This window comes from Macaca thibetana, chromosome 7 (assembly GCF_024542745.1).
Source record: "Macaca thibetana thibetana isolate TM-01 chromosome 7, ASM2454274v1, whole genome shotgun sequence".
Classification (NCBI taxonomy): Eukaryota; Metazoa; Chordata; class Mammalia; order Primates; family Cercopithecidae; genus Macaca; species Macaca thibetana.
The window spans coordinates 163,118,850-163,131,549 of NC_065584.1; the positions used below are offsets into that span (position 1 = coordinate 163,118,850).

The following is a 12,700-nucleotide window of genomic DNA, read 5'->3' on the forward strand; positions in this document are numbered from 1 at the left end:
TTTCTGAATACCAAAAGTCTCACCTCTAAGACCGTGTATTCATTCCCCAGGGCTGCTGTAACAAAGTTCCACAAGTTGGATGGCTTCCAACAACAGAAATATATTCTCTCATGGCTCTGGAGGCCAGATGTTGGAAATGAAGATGTGCGCAGGGCCACACTCCATCTAGGGGCTGTGGGCAGACTCTTCTTTGCCTCTCTCCCAGCTGCTGGTGGTCACTGGCCATCCTGGGTGTTCCTTGGCTTGCATGTGCATCTCTCCAGCCTCTGCCTCTGTCCTCACATGGCTGTCTTTCCTCTGTGTCAAAGCCTTGGTCCATTTTCTGTTGCTCTCACTGAATACCTCAGACTGGGTAATTCATAATGAAAATAGGCTGGGTATGGAAGCTCATGCCTTTAATCTCAGCACTTTGGAAAGCCAAGGTGGGAGGATCGCTCGAGCCTAGGAGTTCAAGACCATCCTGAGCAACATAGTGAGACTTTGTATCTTCAAAAAATAAAACAAAATTAGCTGGGTTCCACGCCGTGGTGTGGGCCAGTGGCCCCAGCCACTTGGGAGGCTGAGGTGGGATGATCACTCAAGTCTGGGAGGTTGAGACTGTAGTGAGCCATGATTGCACCACTGCACTCCAGCCTGGGCAACCAGAGTGAGACCCTGCCTCAAAAAACAAAACAAACAAATTTAAAAAAACACCAACACACACACACACACACACACACACACACACACACAAAATTGATTTCTTAAAGCTCTGGAGGCTGGAAGTCCAATATTAAGGTGCTGGCATCTGGTGAGGGTTTTCTTGCTATATCATAATGTGGAGGGCATCACATGGTGAGAGGGCAAGAGTGTGGTGCCAGCTCAGGTCTCTCTTCCTCTTGTAGTTTCCAGTTTCAACATGGGACCCCACCCTGATGACCTTACCTAATCCTAATTACCTCCCAAGGGCCCCACCTCCAATCAACATAAGAATTTTGAGGTTAAGTTTCCAACATATGAAATTTGTTGGAAATTTTCCAACCATAGCAGTCTATGTTCCTATTTTCTCTTCTTACATGGACACCGGTCATTGGAGTAGGGCCTTCCCTGATGCCATAGAACTTCATCTTAACTAACTGTATCTGCAGAGACCCTATTTTCAAAAAAGATCACATTCTGAGGCTCTGGGTAGACATGAATTTGCTTGGGGACACAATTCAATTCCATATACATTGTGTACAGGAGGTGTTAGTGAGGATACATATGAGATGTCCCCAAGAAGAAATAGGTCCAGCTGGGCCACAGGTGATGCTGTCTGGTGAAGGCAGGTAACTGAGAAAAAGCTGGGCTGCCTTCTATCAAACTCGCGGTCTCAGGCCACAGGCCCCCAAATGCTACCTTCCTAATGCTGTTGAAGGTACACTGAGCGGGAGGTCTGGGGTCCGGCTGCAAGGCCTGAATCTCCCACTGACTCGCCCTCCACCATGATCTTGGGCAGATCTCTGCCCTCTCCTGGCCTCAGTTTTAACTGCTTGAATCATGAGGGTGATGGCCTGGGGTGGGCCAAAGTGGCCACCAGCTCCAGCTGGACGTGAGAAGGTGATGGGGAGCCCTTTGCCCATGGGCTGATCGGAGGGATCCAGTGAGACACCACTGTAAGTGACAAGTCAGTGTCTCCCCACCCGAGGAGAACCATAATCAGAGAAAAAGACATAGAATGCTCAGCTCTGAAGTTCAAAAGCCTGGGTCAAGATGAAAGCCTGGGAAGGTTTGGAAAAATGTGTAAGTTTTTTATTCCCAACACCCCTTCCTTCCCCTTCCCTCAGATTCTTATAGATCCAGGGAACCAAGAAGGGGAAGATAGTTCAAACAGAGGCAAGGCCCTGGGGAGGGCCTTAAGAAGACCTTCCTTGGGCAGATCTTCCAGGTCTGAGCATAACAAGGACCTGAGGTGGCCCAAGAAAGCGACAGGGCCCCCAGAGTGCTCAGCACAGGCCACAGAGAAAAGATGGCTTCAAGGAACTAAGAGCAGAAAGGCCCAGCAGACCCCCTTGCCAGGGCAGTCAGTGAACTGAGGGTCAAGTGGCTGCTGGAGGAGAAAGTTGGTGGGCTGGCAACAGAGGCTGATGGGAACATGGTCATTCTGCAGTCACTGAGAACAGGGCTGACCCCACCTGGCAACCAGGACAAAGGGAACATAGCAACAGAAGTTCCAGGCTGGGACATGGTGCTGAAAAGGTCAGGCCGTAGTGGAGTCTGATTCAGCTGAACTTTTTGAATGGCTCATTTCATTTTGAAAAATAAAGACAAGCAACATGCCAGTTATTCTGTTTGCCCCAGATTCCCTCTCTACTCTCTCCCCTTGCTCTGTCCCCAGAGCTGCCCTGTGTGAGCATCCCTTGGGCTCCCAGCCTCTGGCCTCTGGTTGTCAGGCCAATGCCAGGTGGTGGCAGGACAGAAGGTGGAGAGAAAGAAAGGTTGGAGTTTTTATTCTCCTCCTTCCCTCCTGGCTGGCCACACTTTTGGCAGCAGGTGCATCCTTGTCCTTCTAGCAGCAGCCCCTCTGGCCAGCTCTGGCCTCAGGGGGAACAGTTCCTCCCCAGCTCCTTCAGGTCAGAAGTGTCTAGCTCCCTGCAGCTGCCTTACCATCCCCTGTGGTTCCCTTAACACTGTCCTCACCTCTTTGTCCCTTCATTAAGTTCTTCACCTGCCCCTTTTAAGGGGGCCATCTGTTTTTTGCAGAACCCTGACTGATACAGTGGAACATGAAAATGTACAAAGGGGACTAACTGCTTGATGAGTATGGGGTCTCCTTTTGGGGTGATGAACATGTTTTGAATCTAGATAGAGATGATGGTTGCACAACACTGTGAATGTACTAAATGTCACTGAATTGTACATTTTCTTTTTTTTATTTTGAGACAGGATCTCATTCTGTTGCTCAGGCTGGAATGCGGTGGTGTGACTGTAGCTCGCTACAGCCTCAAACTCCCAGGGTCCAGTGATCCTCCCACTTCAGCCTCCTAAGTGACTGGGACTACAGGCATGTATCACCATGCCTGGCTAATTTTTAAATTTTTTTGTAGAGACAAGGTCTTGCTATATTTCCCAGGATAGTCTTGAACTCTTGGCCTCAAAGGATCCTTCTCTCTCAGCCTCCCAAGGTACTGGGATTATAGGTGTGAGCCACCATGCCCAGCCATGAATCCTACATTTTAAAACAGTGAATTTAATGTTATGTGATTTTTACCTCAATAAAATGTTTTGAAAGGTACAAAAGGCTTCACAGTAAAAATTAAATTTTCCTCCCACTTTTCTGTCCCTCTCCTCACCATTCTTCACTCATTTCTTTTCTCCAGAGCCACCACTGTTAAAATTTTTTTTGCATCATTCTAGAAATATCTTGGATATATACAAATGCTAACATATGGCATACACAGTTTCGTATCTTCTTATGCTTGACAACATTTGCTGGAGAACTTTTCATATTTTTGCCTGGAGAGCTTCCTGGTTCTCTTTTTAGGGGGTATGTGTAGCATTCCATGGAAGGGCTGGCCCGAGATGCATTTCAACAGCTCTGTAGGATGAACATTTAGGTTGTTTTCAGTCTTTTGCTGTTACAGATGAAGCTGCGATGAATAATCTTATCCTTGCGTGGTTCGTACTTGAGCTAGTCTATCTCTAGGATAAATTCCTAGAAATGGGACACTACGACTTGACTAAGTTTAAACTTGAAAATGACAGAGTTTTTGTGAAACTGTTAACTGGGGGCTTCTTGCTCCCAGAGCTCCTAAGATGGCGGCGGGCCCCTTCCAAGATGGTGGCAAGCCTCATGTTCTCTGACCTGGGGTTCTTGGCCTCACGGATTCCAAGGAATGGAATCTGGGGCCATGTGGTGAGTGTTATAGCTCTATTAGAAGCTGTGGGTCACGGAAGAGAACCAGTGACTAGTGTTCAGCTCAATTAGGACGAACTCGGGCACTTAGCCGTGCAGGAATAATGGCAGCTTTTAGCCCGATCAGGAGCAGCAAAGGGCGCCTAGCTGGATCCGGAGCACAGTGGACACCCTGCTGGATCCGGAGGGATGGCAGTCAGTGGCGGGTCTGTGACTGCGACAAACAGCAGTGGTGGATGGTGAGTGAAAGCTCAGCTTGAGCCATAACAAACACAGACCAGAAGAGAGTGCAGTTGCAAGATTTAATAGAATGAAAACAGAGCTCCCATGCAAAGGGAGGGGACCCAAAGAGGGTAGCTGTTGCTGGTTCCAATGCCTGGGTTTATATCCCGATCATTGTCCCTACTGCTGTGCTCTCAGGCGATAGATGATTGGCTATTTCTTTACCTCCTTTTTTTGTCTAATTAGCATTTTAGCGAGCTCTCTTTATTACCTGATTGTTCGGGTGTGAGCTAAGTTGCAAGCCCCGTGTTTAAAGGTGGATGCAGTCACCTTCCCAGCTAGGCTTAGAGATTCTTAGTCGGCCTAGGAACTCCAGCTAGTCCTGTCTCCCAGTCCCCCCTCTCAACAGGAAAACCCAAGTGCTGTTGGGGAGGTGGCCGACTACCGCTCTAACTGCTCCTGCTGAACTAGGGCATAGTAGGGGTTGTGTAGCTAAGATTTCCTCTGGAGGGGTCGGCGACCCATTCCATGTCACCGTTTAGTTCTTGAGATAGTTTGTAGTAGAACTGAGTAGAGGTTGTGATACTACCACCAATGCCAGTACCTAGTCCACCTAGCACTCCTGCTCTGATAACAAAAGGAAGAATGGGTACTCTTTTGTTGCAGGGCTTAGGTACAACATGATTGTATAAATCTTGTCCAGTGTAGATGGTCATAGGTGGCACTAAGAACGAGGGGAAGCACATAGATTCTGAAGAGCCATTCAAACAATGATAGGCTGAGGTACCCCAGACAAAAAATATTCCTGAGGGTAGGCAGACTATTTGTGTGGGAGGAGTCAGCCACCTGATGTATTGGGAGTTGGCTGTGTCTATAGTATTGCTAAATTTTACACAGGTGAGGTTTGAGGTATGGGTTATTTCCAGATTGGAAACAAGAGGTCCTACTGAAACGGAAGTGGTGTTTATTTTTGTGCTGAAATTGTTCCATTGTTTAGGTACAGGGATTGAAATATATGGCCTGAAGAGCAGGGAGAGGCACATCCAACAGTAAGTAAGGTTTTGGGCCGAGACCTCATGGAGCCCAGTGAAGGTGGTATTAAATAGGCTCACCGGGCAAGTATGGGTACGGAGGGTTTCATGTAGTTTTGAGAGATCTAGTCTTTTGTAGGGGCTAGGCGTGCTATGTACCCAGGTCAGTTGGGAGAGTACTTCCTTTACGTGTTTTTCTCTTGCCTGATCTTGAACTCCACTCCCATCAGACATACCGGTATGGGTGAAGTAAGTCCAACAGACGGTGGCTGCAAGTCCTCCAGGACAACTAAGATTAATCCTTTTTCCTGTCCAATAATGAGTATTTGCATGCATGTATAGAGTGGCAGAGTTATAGCAGCTGTGGGGCATATGGGTGTGGGCAGTGAAGGTGGGGGTTCCCTTAGATATATGGGGCATTAATATTTTCTGGAAGCCACATTTTCCATAGAAATTCTTGGTAAGGAGAGCTACTGGTCATACAGCGGCCTGGAGAGGGTGCAGTGAGAGTGAAAGGGGGTAAGAGAACAGTATAGAGAAAAATATAAGGGAGGGCCATGGGGATTTATGATTTTAGTTACTTTCCTCCCAGTTGTTGCTTGAAGAGCAGGCGCAGATCCTCTAGAGGTTCACAGGAAAAGCTAGCATCGTCTCCTGGTTTTTGGGTTTCTTTGGCAGTATCCAGGATTTGACTCCAGTGTGATGTATCCAAGACTCCACTCCAGCCTTTTTAACCATGGTTTGGATAGATAAAATGACTGGGTAGGGTCCTTCCCAGGATGTATTTAGGGATGGGGAATTAGAGGGAAGGGACTTGACTCATACCATGTCACCAGGGTGGAATAGTTCCTTTCCCTCTTCTCAGGGACAGGTTCCTTGTAATGTTTTAAGAACTTGTTGATATTTAGCTAAGGAGGTGATGTCTGCAACTAAGTTGGCCATCTCTCAGTCAAGCACCAGGTCATGGGTTAGGAAGGGCCATCCATATGGCATTTTGTATGGGCTAAGTCCTACTTTTTGGGGAGAGTTTTGTATTCTTAGTAAAGGCTATAGGCAACAGAGCAGGCCATGCAAGGTGGGTTTCCTGAGTTAGCTTTTTTAGATGTCGTTTGAGTGTTTTGTTCATTTTTTTGTCCTTCCCTGAGGACTGTGGCCTCTAGGTCCAGTGTAAGTGATATTGTATACCTAATGTCTGGGATACTCCCTGGGTTACTGTAGCCTTGAAAGCGAGGCCATTGACACTCTGTAAGCCTCGGGGAAGTCCGAATCTGGGAATTATTTCATGAACTAGGGCCTTTATTACCTCTTGGGCCTTTTCTGTCCTACAGGGGAAGGCCTCTGCCCAACCAGTGAAAGTATCTACCCAAACTAGTAGATACTGAAATCCCTGAGATTTGGGCATGTGGGTAAAATCGAGTTGTCAGTCTTCTCCTGGGTAATGCCTGTTCTTTGTTCTCCTGAAGGAGCTTGGCAATAAGGCAGGGGGTTATTTTTTTGGCACACTTCACAGGCCCTGACTCTCTGCTTGATAGTTCTGAAAAGGCCTGGTCCAGTAAATAATGATTTGGCCATCTGATGGGTGCTATTTATGCCTAAGTGAAAGGTTTGGTGAAGAGTTTTAAGTAATCTTCATTGTTTAGCTGCAGGCAAAAGTATTTTTCCTTCCTTGGTGGCTAGCCATCCTGAGAGGAGGAAACTGTGTCCTCATGAGGTTCCCCATTCTATTTCTTCTTCTGAGTACTGGGGCCTGGTTTCCCAGAGGGGATTACTCCATTCTAGGGGTCCTTCTATAAGCATTTCTAATGGAAGGTCCTGCCTTGTGGCTCTTTTTGCTTCAATATCCACTTGGCGGTTCCCTTCTATTTCCCTTTCCTTTCTGATGAACCCGCAGTGTAAGACTGCCACCTCTTTGGGTTTCTGTACAGCCAATAATAATCTCCTAATGGCTTTTTGATGTTTGATAGGTGTTTCCTCGGAAGTTAGGAATTCTCTTTCTCTCCATATTGCTGCATGGGCATGGAGGACTAGGTAAGCATACTTAGAGTCTGTATATATATTTACCCTTTTTCCTTTTCCTAATTTTGGTGCCCGAGTGAGGGCTATTAGTTCAGACAGCTAAGCACTAGTTCCTGGAGTAAGGGGATTACTTTCAAGTATTTCATTATCACTGACCACTGCATACCCTGTTTCTTGAAGTCTTTTTTCTACAAAGGAACTTTCGTCAGTATACAAGCTGAGGTCGGGATCAGTCAAGGGAACCTCTAAAAGGTCCCCTCGAGTGCCATAGCTTTGAGCAACTACCTGTTGACAGTTATGTTCTATCTTTTCTTTATTGTCTGGACGAAATGTGGTTGGGTTAAGAATTGCCAGCTACTCGGGAGGCTGAGGCAGGAGAATGGCATGAACCTGGGAGATGGAGCTTGCAGTGAGCTGAGATCGTGCCAGTGGACTCCAGCCTGGGCGACAGAGCGAGACTCCATTTCAAAAAAAAAAAAGAGTTGCATAAGTGCACAGTCACAGCACTGACCCTTCAAGTAATAGAGCCTGATATTTAAGTAAACGGTTGTCTGACAGCCACAAGTCTCCTTTAGCAGCGAGTATGCCGTTTACATCATGAGATGTCCACACAGTAAGATCTCTTCCCTGTATTATTTTAACTGCTTCAGATACGAAGACTGCTACTGCCACCACTACCCATAAACAGTGAGGCCACCCTTTGCCACTACATCAATTTCCTTACTCAGGTATGCCACGGGTTGCAAGCTCATCCCTTGGACCTGTGTAAGGACTCCTAGAGCTATTCCTGTTTTTTTTGTTTTTGTTTTTGTTTTTGTTTTTTGTGACATATAAAGAAAAGTCTTGCCCCATTGGCAAGCTTAACACTGGGGCTTGGGTTAGGGCCTTCTTTAGGGCCTGGAAAGCTGCTTCTGCTTCAGGTGTCCATCTTACTAAATGGGCATTGGCTTTCTGAGTTTTCTTAACTAGTGTATATAATGGTCTGGCTATTTCGCCGTACCTGGGAATCCATATTCGGCAGAAACCTGTTATGCCAAGGAACCCTCTTAGTTGCTTTAGAGTTTTGGGATAAGGATAAGCCAGTATAGGCTGGATACGTTCCTCACTGAGGGCCCTGGTGCCTTTGGATAATTTTAGCCCTAAGTATTTAACCTGCTGTGAGCAGAGCTGAGCCTTTGGTTTGGAAACCTTGTAGCCACAGCTAGCGAGGAAATTTAAGAATGCTTGAGTGGCTTGATGGCACAAGGTTTCTGAACAGGTGGCGAAAAGTAAATCATCCACGTACCGAAGGACAAGAGTGTCCAGGTATGAAAATTGGCTCAAGTGTTGGGCTAATGCCTGGCCAAACAGATGGGGGCAATCCCTGAACCCTTGGGGTAAAACAGTCCAGGTGAGTTGAGACGTTGGGTTCGAAGGATCTTCAAAGGCAAACAAGAATTGAGAGTCAGGATGTACAGGGATGCAGAAAAAGGCATCCTTAAGGTCCAGGACTGTAAACCACTCTGCTTCCTCTGGTATTTGGGAAAGCAGAACATAAGGGTTAGATACAGCTGGGTATAGAGGGACAACGGCCTCATTGATAGTCCTGAGATCTTGCACTAACCTCCACTGTCCATTGGGTTTCTGTACTCCTAATATTGGAGTATTGCAGGGGCTATTGCATGGTTTTACTAGGCCTTGGACTTTTAGGTCCTTAACAGTCTTTTGGAGTCTTTATTGGGCCTCAGGTCTAAGGGGGTACTGCCTTTGGTAGGGAAAGGAGGCAGAATCTTTTAGTTTAACTTGAACAGGACGGGCATTCTTTGCTTGTCCATATTGTCCTTCTGTTGCCCAGACTTCAGGATTAATTTCTTCCTCAAACAGGGGACAACAAATGGATGTTCCTTCTCCTATGTTCAGTTGTACAATGGCCTCTGCTTTTGCTAGAATGTCTCTCCCTAACAAGGGAGTGACATTTCTAAACATGCTTTCAGAAATAATTAGAAAAGCATGTGAGAAGAGTAAAATTCCCCAGTCACACCTTAGTGTCTGGGAGAAGTATCTAGTGACTGGCTGTCATAGGACTCCTCGGATAGTGACAGATCTGGAGCACGGTTGTCCGGGACAGGAGAGTAGGACTGAAAAGGCCACGCCAGTGTCCAGGAGACAGTTAACCTCCTGGTCCTCAATGGTCAAGCATACCTGGGGCTCTGTGAGGGTGATGGCATGGGCTGGCACTTGCCCTGGGCACCCTCAGTCCTGCTGCTGGACTTTTAGTGACTTCTGGCTCAGAGGACCTTCATCCCCTGGGGCAGTGGGCCTTCCAGTGATTCCCTTGACATAAGGGGCATGGATAAGGGTACAGCTTACTTCTACTTGGACAACCCTTTTTTTAAAGTATCCTTGTAGACTGCACTGGAAGCAAGTCCTATTAGGCATTTGATTTGCCCAGCTTTTCCCTTTTCCAGAGCCTCCAAAGTCTGCTTGCCTGAGGGCCGTGACTAAAGCGGTGGCCTTTTCTTATCCCGTTCGTCCCGTTCTGCCTGCTCCTCCTAATCTCTGTTATAAAAAACCGAGGTTGCCAAGTTCAATAGGGTTCCTAAGTTTTGCTCTGGGCCTAAGGCGGACTTTTGAAGTGTTTTTCTAATGTCTGCAGCTGACTGGGTGATAAATTTACCTTTAAGATTCGTTGGCCTTCAATAGAGTCATGTGAGAAGGAGGTGTGCTTCCTCAATAGCTTCCTTAGTCTCTCCAGAAAGGCAGGAGGATTTTCTTCCTTTCCCTGTGTTACAGTGGACATCACTGAATAATTCATAGGCTTCTTCCTAGTTTTCTTTAGTCCTTCTAGCACGCAACTTAGCAAATGTCTCCGGCACCAATCTCCCTGTTCTGATTCTGTGTCCCAGTGAGGATCTACACTGGGAACTGCCTCCTGGCCTGTGGGGAACTGTTCTCTTTCCTCTGTTGTCATCCTGTCATTGACCTGAGATAGCAGAGATCGCCAAACTCTCAGGCTGCAATTATGGCGGCACTTCTCTCATTTGGGGTTAGTGTCTGATCTAGCAGTAACGTTGTATCTCTCCATGTCAGATCAAAGGATTGTCCTAACCCTTGTGAAACATCAATATAGCCATCAGGGTTATCTGATAATTTACCTAGGCCTATTTTAATTTGCTTTAAGTTTGAGAGAGAAAAAGGTACATGCACTCTGGGCCGAATTCTCCTCCTCCCACTGCTTGGAGGGGGCATAATCGGGGAATATTGGCACTCTTGGGTTCACTGTTACCCCTTTGACTATCTCCTTTTGGACCGTTTGGGTTGAAGGGGGGTCCTTATTAGTTGGGGAAGGAGTCAGGGGGGCGCTATGGTAGGGAGGTAGACTCTGAGGGCTTCCTGTAGGGCATAAATCACATTTTTACATAATTGCAAGTTGTCTCTTAATGAAAAGAAAGATTGTACATATGGCACTTCAATCCATTTGCCTTCTTTTCTACAAAAGAGGTCTAGTTGTAAGATGGTGTTATTAATTTATACTTCCCTCAGGAGGCCAGGTTTCTCCCCCTTGAAGAGGATATCGTGGCCAGGCAGTACTGCAGAAGAATATAAGTCGTTTCTTAGCGTCTGAGGGTCAAATTGGTCCCAATTCTAGGGGTGTTTTTGCCTTGGGGAGAACATTTCCCATCTGAAAAAAGAACATAGGGATGCCAGCACCCCTAGTCATTTTCCAATGAGCATTACTCCTAGAGCGTCCTCTATGGTCCTAATGCTTATTTCTTTCCAGGGTATGTAACCACCTGTGGACCTCTGCTTATCGGATTAGTTACACTCACCGATGTAGCAGTCCTGCACCCCTTTTCCCACCTTATCTGACCACAAAGAAAGTGGTCCAGGCTGCTGGATTCCAGTGGTCCTTCACCAGAATACCCAACATTGCCTTTGTGCTCAGGGGTGAGTCCTAGAGCTGGGCTGGGTTCCTGAGTATTTCATAACAACCCAGCTGCCCCATCAAGATGCATTCCCATAAACAGTTCTGATGCAAATTCACTTCAGAAAGGGTGTAGGTAACTTTTTGAGTCAAGGTTGAGATAGTCTTTTTGATTTTATAAGTACTTTAAGGCTTGGCTGAGTGCCAACAGCTCGCACTTTTGAGCAGACCAATTATTAGGCAATATTTCTAACTCTGCTTCCACAGGAGTCTCCGTATCAATTACTGAATACCCATTGTGGTTTTTTTCCTCAATCACCTGGGAGGAACCATCTATGGTCCTGTCCTGAAGGGAGTTCCTCCTAGGTCTGGTTGGACCTCTGTGTGGTAAATAAGATTTAAATCCCCTGTTAGGAAATCTGCTGGGTTAAGGGAATTATCAGTGGTTGGTATTAAATTACCTTTTTCTAACAGAATAGCCCCACACTTTAAGATTTTTGAGTTAGTAAGCTACCTTTTTGCTTTTTTGACTTAGAATAATTCTGAGCTGGTGCCGTATGCTCACAATGAGGTTTCCTCTAAAAGTTACTTTTTTACTTTCTTTTGTTAGCAGAGCAGTTACCGCTACAGATTGAATGCACCTGCTGGTTACTGGGTTAAGGATTTTTGATAGGAAAGCTATGGGTTGTCAGTGCTCTCAGTGTTTTTAGGTTATGCCCTTGTTTACAGTGAGAACAAGGTAGTATTGGAGTGTTATAGGGTAACGGAGAGGACCTTCATTATCAGTTGTAGGTTTTAAATTTACCCTGGCTTTTAAAGGAATAGGGCACTTTTTTTCTTTTTTTTTTTTTTACTATTTCTATCTTTTTCTCTTTGACTTCCTCGTTATCTCTCTCTCTCTCTCTCCTCCGTGCCTCTCTCTCTCTCCTCCATGTGTGTGTCTCTCTCTCTCCTCCATGCCTCTCTCTCTCTCCTCCATGTGTGTGTCTCTCTCTCCTCCGTGTTTCTCTCTCTCTCTCTTCTGTCTCTCTCCTCGGTCTCTCTCTCTCCTCTTCTTAGCCATTACAAACTTGGGGCCCTGGCAAGGGTGGTGGGGAATGGGTACCACATAACTGCCCATGTTGAGAGCTGTATGCCTAAATCGGGAGGGACACCAGGGATAAGACTCCCTGGGTTTATAGCCTAGATGCCTAAGGGTGCAGCATAGAGCTTCCTTAGATCCCTTTGGAGATACTACTTGCTAGAGGGAAATGAAAGCCTGAACCATTACTACCTAAGAGGCAGGGATCAGAGGAAGTAGATTCAGAGGTAAGGAGAATTTTGGGGCTACATTTTCAAGAAAGTTGTGGTGGGGACCCAGGAGGTATGGGTCAGAAGAAAAGGTAGGGGTGCACTCATGGGTGACTGTCAAATAGACTTCTGGCTGTGCCATGATCTCAACTGGCTAATGCCGGGAGTTCAGGACGACAGCTTTCTGCCTCTAGTCGGCCCTCGGCTTCCCCAAGAAAATTGAAAGTGGAAGCTTGCTCCAGGCAGACCAACGTTCCCAACCCAGAAGGATTGGGGGTTGTTAGAAAGCCCTTCCCCAGATAGCCTCACAACTGAGTCTTAAGTCTGGTGGCCACAATAATCATTTTTAACCGGCCGACATAT

The 12,700-nt window shown here is 46.5% G+C and overlaps 1 protein-coding gene across 2 annotated transcripts in view; it reads left to right on the forward strand.

The window, feature by feature from the left end:
• The window catches only part of CRABP1 (cellular retinoic acid binding protein 1), a 658,055-nt gene that overhangs the window by 538,680 nt on the left and 106,675 nt on the right, over positions 1–12,700 (forward strand). The gene's annotated exons all lie outside the window — the stretch shown is intronic.